The sequence below is a fragment of the Salmo salar genome, chromosome ssa29 (assembly GCF_905237065.1).
Source record: "Salmo salar chromosome ssa29, Ssal_v3.1, whole genome shotgun sequence".
Classification (NCBI taxonomy): Eukaryota; Metazoa; Chordata; class Actinopteri; order Salmoniformes; family Salmonidae; genus Salmo; species Salmo salar.
In genome coordinates, this window is record NC_059470.1 from 1167576 (window position 1) to 1181078 (window position 13503).

Sequence of the window (13503 nt, forward strand, 5' to 3'; positions counted from 1 at the left end):
TTTGCTTTCGTTGTAAAGCTTTTTTGAAATCGGACAGCGTGGTTAGATAAAGGAGAGTCTTGTCTTTAAAATGGTGTAAAATAGTCATATGTTTGAAAAATGGAAGTTTTCGGATTTTCGAGGAGTTTGTATTCCGCGCCACGCCCTATCATTGGATATTGGAGTGGTGTTCCGCTAGCGGAACGTCTAGATGTGAGAGGTTATGAACATTAAAGAAAAACAAGGCCAAATCAGGAAGTGCAGTCACCCTTTAACAGTTTGAAGAATCTGCTAAGTGGGCAATGCTACGGGAAAAGGGATAAGCACAGCATACATCACAGAATCCCCTAGGGTGGAAGAGGGAGTTGAGAGTAGAAGAGGGGGTTGAGAGTGCACCAATATAGAGAATTTAGAAGAATTTATGTCCAACTTCCTGTCTCAGTTCAACACACCAACCCTAGGGATTACACTTCAGGACAATCCTCTGCAAATGCCTATCTACTGAGGACATCCGTCCAACATAGAACTGATAATCATCAGCATGCTGAACTTGTGTACAGTAATGCACATGGTTTACAATAACGCTTGTATGACCAGCCGGCCAGAGATACAGAAGCTAGTTATGAATTCGGATTCCTCCCCATTTTACACACCATCGAAATGTGTGGTAGGGACCTGTCATAAATATACAGTATACCCCTGACCTGTCAATGACACCAATCGCTAGGCAGAGTTACTGCCTTAAGAGTGCTGCTGTATTTTCAGTGCTTTACATGGTGAGGAGGGAGTTCTGGCAGTCAGTACTGTATGGTGTTGAGTGACGCATTCCTTAGCGCCTCTGTGTGTGTGTGTGTGTGTGTGTGTGTGTGTGTGTGTGTGTGTGTGTGTGTGTGTGTGTGTGTGTGTGTGTGTGTGTGTACTCCATCATGTTCTATACAGAGCCTAACTGCACAGACAGCCTGTCTGCGACCCCCAGATTAGACTGAATAGCTGACTTGCTGACAGACTGACTGATTGTTGGACTGGCTGACTGATAGACTGACTGGCTGGCTAACTGGCTGACTGATCTTAGAAGAGCTGAAGCCACAATTAGTTCTTCTGCCATGACATTACCCAACTTCTGTGTTACACTAATGCAACTGACCAAAGGTCCTTCAGTCAGGTTAAGGCCAACAGCCTACGGCTCCAAATTCTAAAGGAATGTATCCTAGACCTAATAAGTCTAAGCTAATAATCTATAATGTGATTCAGTTGTTGATGTCTTTGTGTTAGAGACTAAATGTTGTAAATGTTGCTACTTTAGCTGAGTGCTTCAGCAAAAGTTGAAGTTCACGCAACACCGATTTGAGCCCAAAATGTGCACCTACTTTGTACCAGATCAAATAATCATATGAGATCTCTGGACAGTGTAAATAAAGATCATTTATATGTTTTTGGTCAGAAACAAATCCCTAGCCCCTGTTATTTTCTCCAACATTCTTGTTGGTTTGACTTTTAGTCCAGCACATAGTTCCAAGGAAACGTTTGAATGAGAAAATATGCCTGTAAAATGCCAGCGAGGTGTCAAGTTAGAAAAACAACAAGGCTACTTCTATTCTATGAAGCTTAGCAGCTGGAGAAAGGAATGTTCTTCAAGTTTTCAGAGGGACTAGGGACATGGCAGCAAAACATAAGATAACATTTAGACCAACACAATGGTACTACCCCCCGAAGATGATAACCCTACACAATACTGCTTTTGAGGGGTTGCATCTTAAGCTCATGAGGGTAACTTAACTTAAGAATCAGTACCTCCTGGAAAGATCTTTCACTGGGCAGATATACAACACAGGGGCCAACAGGATGGAGGGGGGGATTGAAACTATTATGGGAACTTGACTTAACAACCAAATTGCTCAAAGTATTTGCCTCCTCTGGGAGTGGAACAAAAACAGACAGATCTCCAGTTAAACTCAACCATGTCCAAAACCAGACATAGATCACTGGTGCTTAGACAGCGTGGTAGTGGGGCAGCTCCCTCAAACATCATCATCCAGGTGATACACACACACGCACACGCACACACACACAAACCCTCTCATCAACTCATTGCGGTGTTCAAGAGAGGAGAGGTGATACATGATGGTGGTCTGTCTGTGGAGAGTACCATGACTAAAAAGGACACGACCTGAGCTCACAGGCAATTCTCTGGGATAGGATACTCTCAGCAGTCAGACCAGGATAGTAGCTGCCTGCCTGGTGCCTGCACTTCATTGGGGAAACCAGATCACTCACATCCATGTTCCTGAGCCGAGTAGAGCTTCCATATTTGGACAGGCACCAGTTGTCATGTCCCATCTCTCCGACCGCAATGTTCCCTCTACCTGGTATTTTCCCCATGATAACCACCCTTTCCCTTCAAAAAACATACAGCCCACTCGGAGCACTCTCCCTGTTTTTTTTATTTAGCTGGCCTCTTGGCCAGGTCTCCCTTGTAAAATAGGTTTTCTAGGACCTCAATGGAGCTTCCTGGATAAATAAAGACACATTTAAAAAAAAAAAGCTGACCAATCGTGTATAAAGCTGGATGGGAGAGGGTTAAAAACAATCTCTGCATGTCTAGATTGTTGAAAGCTGTGTGACTCTAAGCATCAGATTGAGTCACTCGCAGCCCTTAGTCACGACTGATTGAGTGGCTTTATTTGTCAGCTCCTTTGCTTTAGAAATATCTACACATCAGCAAATGCTTCCTAGCAGCAGCAGCAATAATGGTAGAATCACAAATACCAAGCTAGCTGCTTTTTTGGGTAAAGCAAAGGGAGAACTTGGCAGTACTCCACTGTGACAATGCTCCAGAGAGAGCTTGCATTGGGATTTCTCCTTCTCCAGCCATGAAAAGAAGGAATGGAAAAGGAAAAACAGGAAAAGAAGGTTTTGTAACAGGGAAAGGGCTGCCTTAAGTCCAGAGAAAATAACTTTTACAGTGACTGCGCCACTCTGGTCCCTCCCTCCTTCTCCCTCCCCTTTATGCTCATCCCCCATCTTGACAGACCCTGTTATGACAGACAAAAGCAATGGGAGAATCTCCTATGCATTTCCTTGATTTCTCACGTCCTCTGTCCTTGCCTCCTTCTCAACCCATTGGAAGAGAAGGTCAGAGGGGAGGGGACCTATTCTCTGAGTAGGAGAGGCTGAGCCGAGACAATCCCGATAAGGTCCTCACTGTCCCAAATTCCCAGCATGCTTTGAGAGCCCCTGTAGATCCTACTAATGAGAGCTCTTCAGTCACAGAATATAATAAAGAATGGAACAGAATAGAAATCCGCCATATTAAAATATATAGCCTATACAAATACAATTCCACTGGAATATCCACAGAAAATTCACTCAATGTTTGAAAGCTGATTCCAGTAGCAATAACAACAGATGTTTTAAAAATAAAACTTTTAGAAGAATATTGACCGGAAGGTACTTTAGGTCCCTGCAGTCCTTCAAAAAATCTATAGCATTTACGCCTTTCTAGTGCGTTTTCAATTAAGCCTATTTTTGTCTCCCCCTCTTCAAAAATACATCTGCCTCTAGTCTTGCAAAACTAATAATTATCCTAATAATACAATTCCCCAGTTGAAATTATCATTAGGCCTATAACAAGGACTACTAGGCCAAAAAAAAGAACAACCCAAAATATCTGGAGCATGGCCAAGTTCACACTACTAACTATTTCTGACTCACCCACGTGGTTTTCACACTCAGATAATATTCAACCATCTCACAGACTAGGCCTATGAGCATTATGCTTAGTGTAAGAAGCACAAAACCCCCCAAAAAAGTATCTATTTGCCATACCATCTCAAATAATAAATCCATAAAATCATTCCGGCAAGGGGAAATAGAGACATTTCATTTAATCTGAATCTTAGCTAACAGATACCAATCCCTTCTATACACAACCTATTTCTGTGGTACTCATAGTACTTGAGTTCCTTTCCTGTTGCACACCCATGGCCCCAGATTCCCCCAACGAACAGCTAAGCTATGATAATGAGTCCACCTGTACAGAGATAAAATAAGGGAGATGAATACTATGATCCTGGGGGCTTGCGCTCTGGGCTGGAGTTCAGACCAGCAGCAGTTGCAGCAGCAGTTTTAGTCAGACCTGGGTTCAAATACTATTTGAAATCAATGAAATACTTTGAACCTTTGCTCTAGAATGCCTGGAGTGTCAGATGGGTGGTGTTTTCCATTTACAGACTATACTATTGGTCCATTAAGCCTGGCAAGCTCAATCAACATTTACATTTACGTCATTTAGCAGATGCTCTTATCCAGAGCGACTTACAAATTGGTGCATTCACCTTATGATATCCAGTGGAACAACCACTTTACAATAGTACATCTATATCTTTTTGGGGGGGGGGGGGGTTAGAAGGATTACTTAATCCTATCCCAGGTATTCCTTAAAGAGGTGGGGTTTCAGGTGTCTCCGGAAGGTGGTGATTGACTCCGCTGTCCTGGCGTCGTGAGGGAGCTTGTTCCACCATTGGGGTGCCAGAGCAGCGAACAGTTTTGACTGGTCTGACCGGGAACTGTGCTTCCGCAGAGGTAGGGAGGCGAGCAGGCCAGAGGTGGATGAACGCAGTGCCCTTCTTTGGGTGTAGGGACTGATCAGAGCCTGAAGGTACGGAGGTGCCGTTCCCCTCACAGCTCCGTAGGCAAGCACCATGGTCTTGTAGCAGATGCGAGCTTCAACTGGAAGCCAGTGGTGTGTGCGGAGGAGCGGGGTGACGTGAGAGAACTTGGGAAGGTTGAACACCAGACGGGCTGCGGCGTTCTGGATGAGTTGTAGGGGTTTGATGGCACAGGCAGGGAGCCCCGCCAACAGCGAGTTGCAGTAATCCAGACGGGAGATGACAAATGCCTGGATTAGGACCTGCGCCGCTTCCTGTGTGAGGCAGGGTCGTACTCTGCGAATGTTGTAGAGCGTGAACCTACAGGATCGGGTCACCGCCTTGATGTTAGCAGAGAACGACAGGGTGTTGTCCAGGGTCACGCCAAGGCTCTTAGCACTCTGGGAGGTGGACACAATGGAGTTGTCAAATGTGATGGCGAGATCATGGAACGGGCAGTCCTTCCCCGGGAGGAAGAGCAGCTCCGTCTTGCCGAGGTTCAGCTTGAGGTGGTGATCCGTCATCCACACTGATATGTCTGCCAGACATGCAGAGATGCGATTCACCACCTGGTTATCAGAAGGGGGAAAGGAGAAGATGAATTGTGTGTCGTCTGCGTAGCAATGATAGGAGAGACCATGTGAGGATATGACAGAGCCAAGTGACTTGGTGTATAGCGAGAATAGGAGAGGGCCTAGAACTGAGCCCTGGGGGACACCAGTGGCGAGAGCACGTGGTGCGGAGACGGATTCTCGCCATGCCACCTGGTAGGAGCGACCTGTCAGGTAGGACGCAATCCAAGAGTGAGCCGCCCCGGAGATGCCCAACTCGGAGAGGGTGGAGAGGAGGATCTGATGGTTCACAGTATCAAAGGCAGCAGATAGGTCTAGAAGGATGAGAGCAGAGGAGAGAGAGTTAGCTTTAGCAGTGCGGAGAGCCTCCGTGACACAGAGAAGAGCAGTCTCAGTTGAATGACCAGTCTTGAAACCTGACTGATTTGGATCAAGAAGGTCATTCTGAGAGAGATAGCAAGAGAGCTGGCCAAGGACGGCACGCTCAAGAGTTTTGGAGAGGAAAGAAAGGGATACTGGTCTGTAGTTGTTGACATCGGAGGGATCGAGTGTAGGTTTTTTGAGAAGGGGTGCAACTCTCGCTCTCTTGAAGACGGAAGGGACGTAGCCAGCGGTCAAGGATGAGTTGATCAAGCATATTTGAAATGATTTCAAAATAGTATTTGAACCCAGGTCTGACAGGAGTACAGTGAGACATCTCTCTCTGCATTGGTTTGCTGAATTGGCCCTTCCTTTGCTGGGACACAGGAAGCTCATCCCAATCACAGAGGAAGACAGCCGGCATGCTGCCTGGCAATAGGCCACATCTTTAAATCTATCCATCCACAGTGATTTAAGTTCTGGAAAACACAGCAACACAGCAACACAGCACAGCAACAAGACCATTAACTGCTAGCACAACCACCCAGAGCTTATCTTTAATGGATAATAGTTGCAGAAATGAATGTAAGAGAAGGTCTCGCACAAAGAATAAATTAATTTTACCAATAAAGGATGGTTTGGGTAGCTATTCGAAACATCATGGCAGAAGACAGATGACCATTAAAGGAGTAAATATTTACTATGAGAAGTGATTGATCAGTTTCTCAAAGCCTTGATGTTGGAGCAGGATCAACACAGATGCTCATATCGGGGATTAGTAAAGTCCCTCAGTCTACCGTAGGAAATCCTGCTTGCTGCCTGCTACTGTGTTCCCAGTTGAGCTAAGGACTAATTTACTAAAGTTGTTAAAGTTGTTAATAATAAGCCAGTAATAATAGAACTTGAATAAAGAGTACCTTATAAAACCCATTAAATGGATCATTCTTGTGCAATTTATATTGATAGAAAAACCTCAATGTAGCCTATCATTATTTTAGGCTATCAGGCATTAGCGCGGAAGCTTTAGGGCCTAACTGTACGCTTGCCAAATAGCCTATACACCAATCGGAAAATGCTTTTGAGAACGGGCAGAACAAGTGAACTTCGATCCACGGAGGCAAAAAGGACAATGGCGGAGTTCAATAATTCAATAAGAAAAAATCTTTGAAATGAAGAGTTCAAAATGAAGAGAAGGGAGGGCAAGAAAAGTAATGTTTGGGAAAGATTTAGTGAAGTGGTAAAAGAGGATGATAGCAGTGCCTGCCGATACCATAACTCCACCTCACCATGGGGCACACTGTTCACAACGTTAACATCAGCCAACCGCTCGCCAACAAGACCCCATACACACCGTCTGCCAGGTACAGTTGAAACCAGGATTCATCCGTGAAGAGCACAATTCTCCAGCGTGCCAGTGGTGAGGATGTCATGCATGCAGATGAGCTTCCCTGAGACGGTTTCTGACAGTTTGTGCAGAAATCCTTCGGGTTGTGCAAACCCACAGTTTCATCAGCTGTTCGGGTGACTGGTCTCAGACGGTCCCGCAGGTGAAGAAGCTGGATGTGGAGGTCCTGGGCTGGAGTGGTTACATGCGGTCTGCGCTTGTGAGTTCAAGTGGGTGTACTGCCAAATTTAAAACAACGTTGGAGGCGGCTTATGGTAGAGAAATGAACATGAACAACAGTCCTTGCCAATTGCACGCTCCCTCAAAACTTGAGACATCTGTGGCATTGTGTTGTGTGACATAACGTCACATTTTAGAGTGGCCTTTTATTGTCCCCAGCACAAGGTGCACCTGTGTATTGATCATGTTGTTTAATCAGCTTCTCGATATGCCACACCTGTCAGGTGGATGGATTATCTTTACAAAGGAGAAATGCTCACTAACAGGGATGTAAACAAATTTGATTGACAGAAGCTTTTCATGAGTATGGGAAAATTCGGGGATCAGCTTATGAAACATGGGTCCAACACTTTAAATTTAGTGTTTATATTTGTTTCAGTGTATTTATGACATTCTGGTGAGCAAGGTTTTATTTAGTCTCATAGGGCAACATGTAATGACAGAAGAGAAGCTGCATGTATCTAATTATAGACAAGTTGACCAACAAATAGCCTACCAAAATGTTATAAATTATCAGCAGAAACATAACTGAATCAGGCAAAATAAATCTGCACTCCCAGTCAAAAAATCTGTAGCCTACAGCGCATTTTCTTTTAGTGGGTTAGGGTGCGGTGCGGGCTTCAGATTTTCACATGTAGTCTGGCAATTGCGGATGGGTTATTAGCAATTTCAGGCGAATGAGGGTAAACAAACAGCTGACCCGCGCACCACTAATGTGCACGCAGACACACACACTAAATCAAAACTTAACACGATAACAACTGAGCAGAGAAGAACACACAGGCTGTCCAACAGAAGCTAACATACCACAAGTGTTAGGACTATAGAACACAGACCATAGCCTGTGTGAAAACTCACTGTATTAGACTAGGAATGAAATCTCTGCAGGCCTAGAACAGTAAGCACTCACTACTTCCTCCTGGAATCATTGGAGAATTTTTTTTTCTACTTTCATTGCAAGACAATATGTAATTTTTTTCAGAAGCTGCAATTGAATGTTGTGTTGGGTTTTGCATTCTTCTACTCACCTGAAATGGCACAAAGCATTGATTCTTCATCCATGTTATGTCTTACTAAAGCAAATGAAAATCTAGCATTTGTAACAGGGGGAAAAGCTATTTTGAACAGAACTGCATTGAATCCTATAGCCTACAAACGTTTACATTTCTGGGCTATAGGCTAAAGGAAAATATGCAACTGAGTGACCATGCATGACCCTTGAGGTCTCAGAGTTCTGTAGGAACAGAATCTTCTAAGCGAGGACCATGCCGAGATAAGGCTGTCATGAAATTGAAGGCTATCATGGGTTGAATTAAGGATTTGTTCTGTCCCTTCAATGTCCTTTAAAGATCAACATTTAACAAATATCATTCATGAAGCTTGAACACAGGCACTTTGTTCATTTCAGTATACTCGTGCATAGAGTATAGATAAGAATACCATGGCAATGACGGTCTGGTAAATGTTCAGTAATCCGTTATTCTAAACAAAGATATACTGTATGGTGTAACTTTAAATTAAAACAAATTTAAACTCCTCCAAAATAGAACGTCCACGTAGCAAAGCACTGTAAACCCCCAAAATGTGCAAGGCCTCAATTCCACTTAAAGCTCTCAAATGTTCAAACTGTCATAACAATAAACAACATCTGACTACACACAGGCTGAGATAATATGGCTACACAGAGCCTGAGATCATCCCACTCTATTATTTACTAACAATATAAGGAGTTTGGCCCATTTTCAACACAGACCTCCTGTAGCCTTGCCAGGTTGACTAAACCAAGGCTCTATCCCAAATGGCATCCCATTCCCCTATGGACCCTGGTCAAAAGTAGTGCACTACATAGGGAATAGGGTTCCACTTGCACAACCTTAACCACACCCTTTCTCTGAGTGGTTTTGATGCCGTTTTTAGACCTGGACGTGAAAATCACAAAATGGCTCTGTCAGAGGGGAGTGGGAGGGCATTAGGGCTACACTTTATATAAACTACTGAGGAGGTCAAACCTAAACTCAAAGCCCTAACCCACAATTTCCACACACAAAATGGCAATTATAACCCAGACAACACACATACTTTTATAAGAGTGGAAATCAATCCGATATAGGCTTGACCATAGAAATCCTATAATTCATGGTTCTATATGTAATCCAATGGCTAAACACAGTAAATAATGACTATTCTTATACCTTTATCGCATTCAGATACATCGCAATAGAGCACAGTTTATTTCTAACATCAGCATGAGATGATTTCAAAATTAGACTGAAATATGACTAAAAATCAAGTTGAGAACTAATTATGAATTCTAAATTTGTCCACTCTCCCACGGTTAAAGTCCTTAGGTGATTCCATGATGTGCTAGTTAGAGCAGACAGTGATTTACTGACAAACAAAACATGATAACCACATTGTTATCATATGTTTGTTATAGAGTCAGACTACTCCTTGTTGTGTGTTATGGGTGTAACAGGCAGGCCTTGTACTACTTGTTTTCTAAACAAATCTCCCCTTTCAGCACAAATCATGTGTTGGAGTAGCAGCAGATATAGTGCACATTCATCACTTCCATCTCAGAGGGACAGGAGGTCTATGTCTCACACACACAAAACATTACATGACCCCCAGAACGGCAGGGCGGGGTCTTCTGTCAGTGAATCTGTAAATCAGATGAAAAGCCAGACCTCCAGCAGCTGTTATCTGGGGTTGGAAGTCACACCCATTCAGCTGGTAGATCCCCAGCCTAGCATCTCCTACAGTACCTACTGCCTCCACCCTCCATCTCTCCTAACACACACACACCACTCACACACACACAATGTCCCACGTGTAAACACACACACCCATTCTCTCTTCTTCTCCCTCAATTAGCCCTAATTCCTTCGCCTCCTCCCTTCCTCTACTTTCCTTCCTCCCTCATTCCATCCCTTCCCACCACTCCATTCCCTTAATAAAAAGAGAGAGTCAGCTCGCCTCGGCCGGCTGTATTTACAAGGTTAAAGAAAACCACACGCTCGTGCACACACAAACACAACAGACATGATACATGAGATTAAATGGGGGCCTTTTTCGGCTTGATCCAATTAATGTGACAGCCTGCACATTGCACAACATCTCACTCCTCCTTCCAAAAATAAAATTGTATTGATTGCATACACATATTTAGCAATGTTATTAGAGGTGTAGAAAAATGCTTGTGTTCCTAGCGCCAACAGCGGAGTAGTATCTAACAATTCACAACAATACACACAAATCTAAACGTAAAAGAATGGAATTAAGAAATATATAAACATTAGGATGAGCAATGTCGGAGTGACATTGACTAGAATACAGTAGAATACATAATATACATATGATATGAGTAAAACAGTATGTAAACATTATTAAAGTGCCCAGTGTTCCATTATTAAAGTGTCCAGTGATTCCATGTCTATCTACATAGGGCAGCTGCCTCTAAGGTGCAGGGTTGAGTAACCGTGTGGTAGCTGGCCAGTGACCGTGACTAAGTTCAGGGCAGGATACTGGGTGGAGGCCTGCCTGTGATGGCTATTTAACAGTCAGATGGCCTTGAGATAGAAGCTGTTTTTCAGTCTCTCGGTCCCAGCTTTGATCCACCTGTACTGACCTCGCCTTCTGGATGATAGTGGGGTGAACAGGCCGTGGCTCGGGTGGTTGATGTCCTTGATTATCTTTTTGGCCCTTCCTGTGACATCTGGTGCTGTAGGTGTCCTGGAGGGCAGGCAGTTTGCCCCCAGTGATGTGTTGGGCAGACCGCACCACCCTCTGGAGAGCCCTGCGGTTGCGGGAAGTCCAGTTGCCATACTAGGCGGTGATACAGCCCGACAAGATGCTCTCAGTGATGCATCTAAGAGTTTGTGAGGGTCTTAGGGGCCAAGACGAATTTCTTCAGACTCCTGAGGTTGAAGAGGCGCTGTTGCACCTTCTTCACTACACTATCTGTGTTGGTGGACCATATCAGATTGTCAGTGATGTTTACACCGAGGAACTTGAAGCTTTTCACCTTATCCACTGCGGTCCCACCGATATGGATGGGGGCGAACACCCACTGGTGTCTCCTGAAGTCCACAATCAACTCCTTAATTTTGTTGATGTTGAGTTATTTTCCTGGAACCCCTCTGCCAGGGCCCTCACCTCCTCCCTGTAGGATGTCTCATCATTGTTGGTACTCACGCCTACTACAGTTGTGTCCTCTGCATACTTGATGATTGAGTTGGAGGCGTGCGTGGCCACGCAGTCATGGGTGAACAGGGAGCACAGGAGGGGGCTGAGCACGCACACTTGTGGGCCCCTATGTTAAGGACCAGTGTAGTGGAGTTTTTTCTTCCTAACTTCACCACCTGGGGGTGGACTGTCAGGAAGTCCAGGACCTAGTTGCACAGGGCGGGGTTTAAACCCAGGGCCCTGAGCTTAATGATGAGCTTGGAGGGTACTATGGTGTTGAAGGCTGAGCTGTAGTTAATAAACAGCATTCTTACATAGGTCTATTCCTCTTGTCCAGATGGGATAGGGCAGTGTGCAGTGTGTTGGCAATCCCAATAGATCTGTGGATCTGGATCGGGCAGTATGCAAATTAAAGTGGGTGTAGGGTAAGGCGGACGTGATATCATCCTTACTTACCATCTTACATTATAAAGGGCAACTGAATGTCTGAAGCTGTTGCGTTTGTAAGCTGATTGGTGGTGGATCAAAGAAAATGACATTGACTGTATCAGGAGAGAGAGAGATGTCGCTCTATAAGACTAAAAGGAGGCTGAGTGTGTAGACCTGTTTGTTTTGAAGTCATAACCACTGGCTGTGTTCTTCTTTGGGACACACCTAGCCCTGATGTTATCTACGTGTCATGACCCGAACACACATCTCAACACACACACACACACACACACACACACACACACACACACACACACACACACACACACACACACACACACACACACACACACACACACACACACACACACACACACACACACACACACAGGGCTGTTCTTAGACACAATGCAGAGTGCCTGGAAGCAGACCTTTGCAGTGGCATATTGGTCATATACTGCAAACCTCAGAGGTTCCTTATTGCTATTATAAACCGGTTACCAACATAAATATAACAGTAAAAACATACCACAGATTTCAGCCAATCAGCATCCAGGAGCCAAACTAACCAGTTTATTATCTATTATAGACCTGTGGCCCACAATGTAGGGCAGGCATCAAGCACAGTAGCCTATCCAACGCGCCTACAAAAACGGCAAGATTATCATGAGGATGACATATTCGTTGTTGAATTAAAAAAAACATGGAAGAAAAAATAGTCAGATGAAATGTTGTTCGAAACACTACTTAAAAACAACATATTGTCCAAAACATATTTATCTGTACCAGATCATGTGAAGATTCAACCTCAACTAAAAAAAGAGAAGATTTGAGATCCATCTGGAACAGATATTCTCTCTCCACCCAAAATATTTATTCTGGTCCAAATTGGAAGACTGCCAAGATCCTACTGTCTGCCTGTAAAAAAACTTGAATTCTAGATAGGATATCCATCATCCAAGTCCTTCATCCATGTGGAAAAAGAATAGACTTTGGTTGGAGAGTAATCAACGAACGGATAAAAACAGGGTTCATACAATTATGAAATTATAACATTTACCTTCTCCTCGTGATTTATTGCCGAGGCAACATACGTAAATGTATCTATCCTTTTTAAAATATCCGTAGTGACCGCTACCCAGCGTAGACACAGCAACAATTGCCTTGTTGGCAAAGGGAGCTACTTTCTCCTCCTGCAAAAAGTCACGGTCGATTTACTCCCCCACGGGTCATTCCTTAAACAGTTACTCCATTGCGAAAGGAAAAATATTGTATACTATTTGGTTGTATAAAAGTGTACTTATTTGATATATTTAGTATTTTCCAGTAGCCGCGAACCTCTTTTTCTTCGCAAAATTAGATGAAGAGACAAGTCCGCAGTGCCCTCCTCTGAACGAAGCCCCAATTTCACAGGAAAAGCCGGCTGACGTCATGAATTTAAGACACGCCCATATTCTATTACAGGCTATTATCCGTTATTATGGACATGGCTACTGGTGACATGTATGATGAGCGTAATGAAAGTTCTCCCAAAACTAACCCTGGAATAGCCCCCTCTTGTCAAATCAATTTTCTGAATGTTGTGTATGGATGGGTTTTTGTTATGTAGCCTATTACATAGCCTGTTCAGTCTCTCTCCTTTATAAGGTACCTCATTTTTTATGGATATTGTATGTTTAATATATGTTATGTTTTGGACATATACATA

The 13503-nt window shown here is 43.9% G+C and overlaps 1 protein-coding gene across 4 annotated transcripts in view; it reads right to left on the reverse strand.

Annotated features, from left to right (window-relative positions):
• The window catches only part of LOC106590025 (integrin beta-1), a 50815-nt gene extending 37604 nt beyond the window's left edge, over positions 1–13211 (reverse strand). Inside the window, exon 1 of one of the 4 annotated variants that reach the window (XM_014180506.2) lies at positions 12856–13211. The gene's annotated coding sequence lies outside the window, so the exon portion shown is untranslated. Of the gene's footprint in view, positions 1–12324; positions 12602–12855 lie in introns of those variants that run through there. The other 3 variants (XM_014180509.2, XM_014180507.2, XM_014180508.2) reach the window with 3 other exon arrangements.
• Positions 13212–13503: the final 292 nt, after the last annotated feature.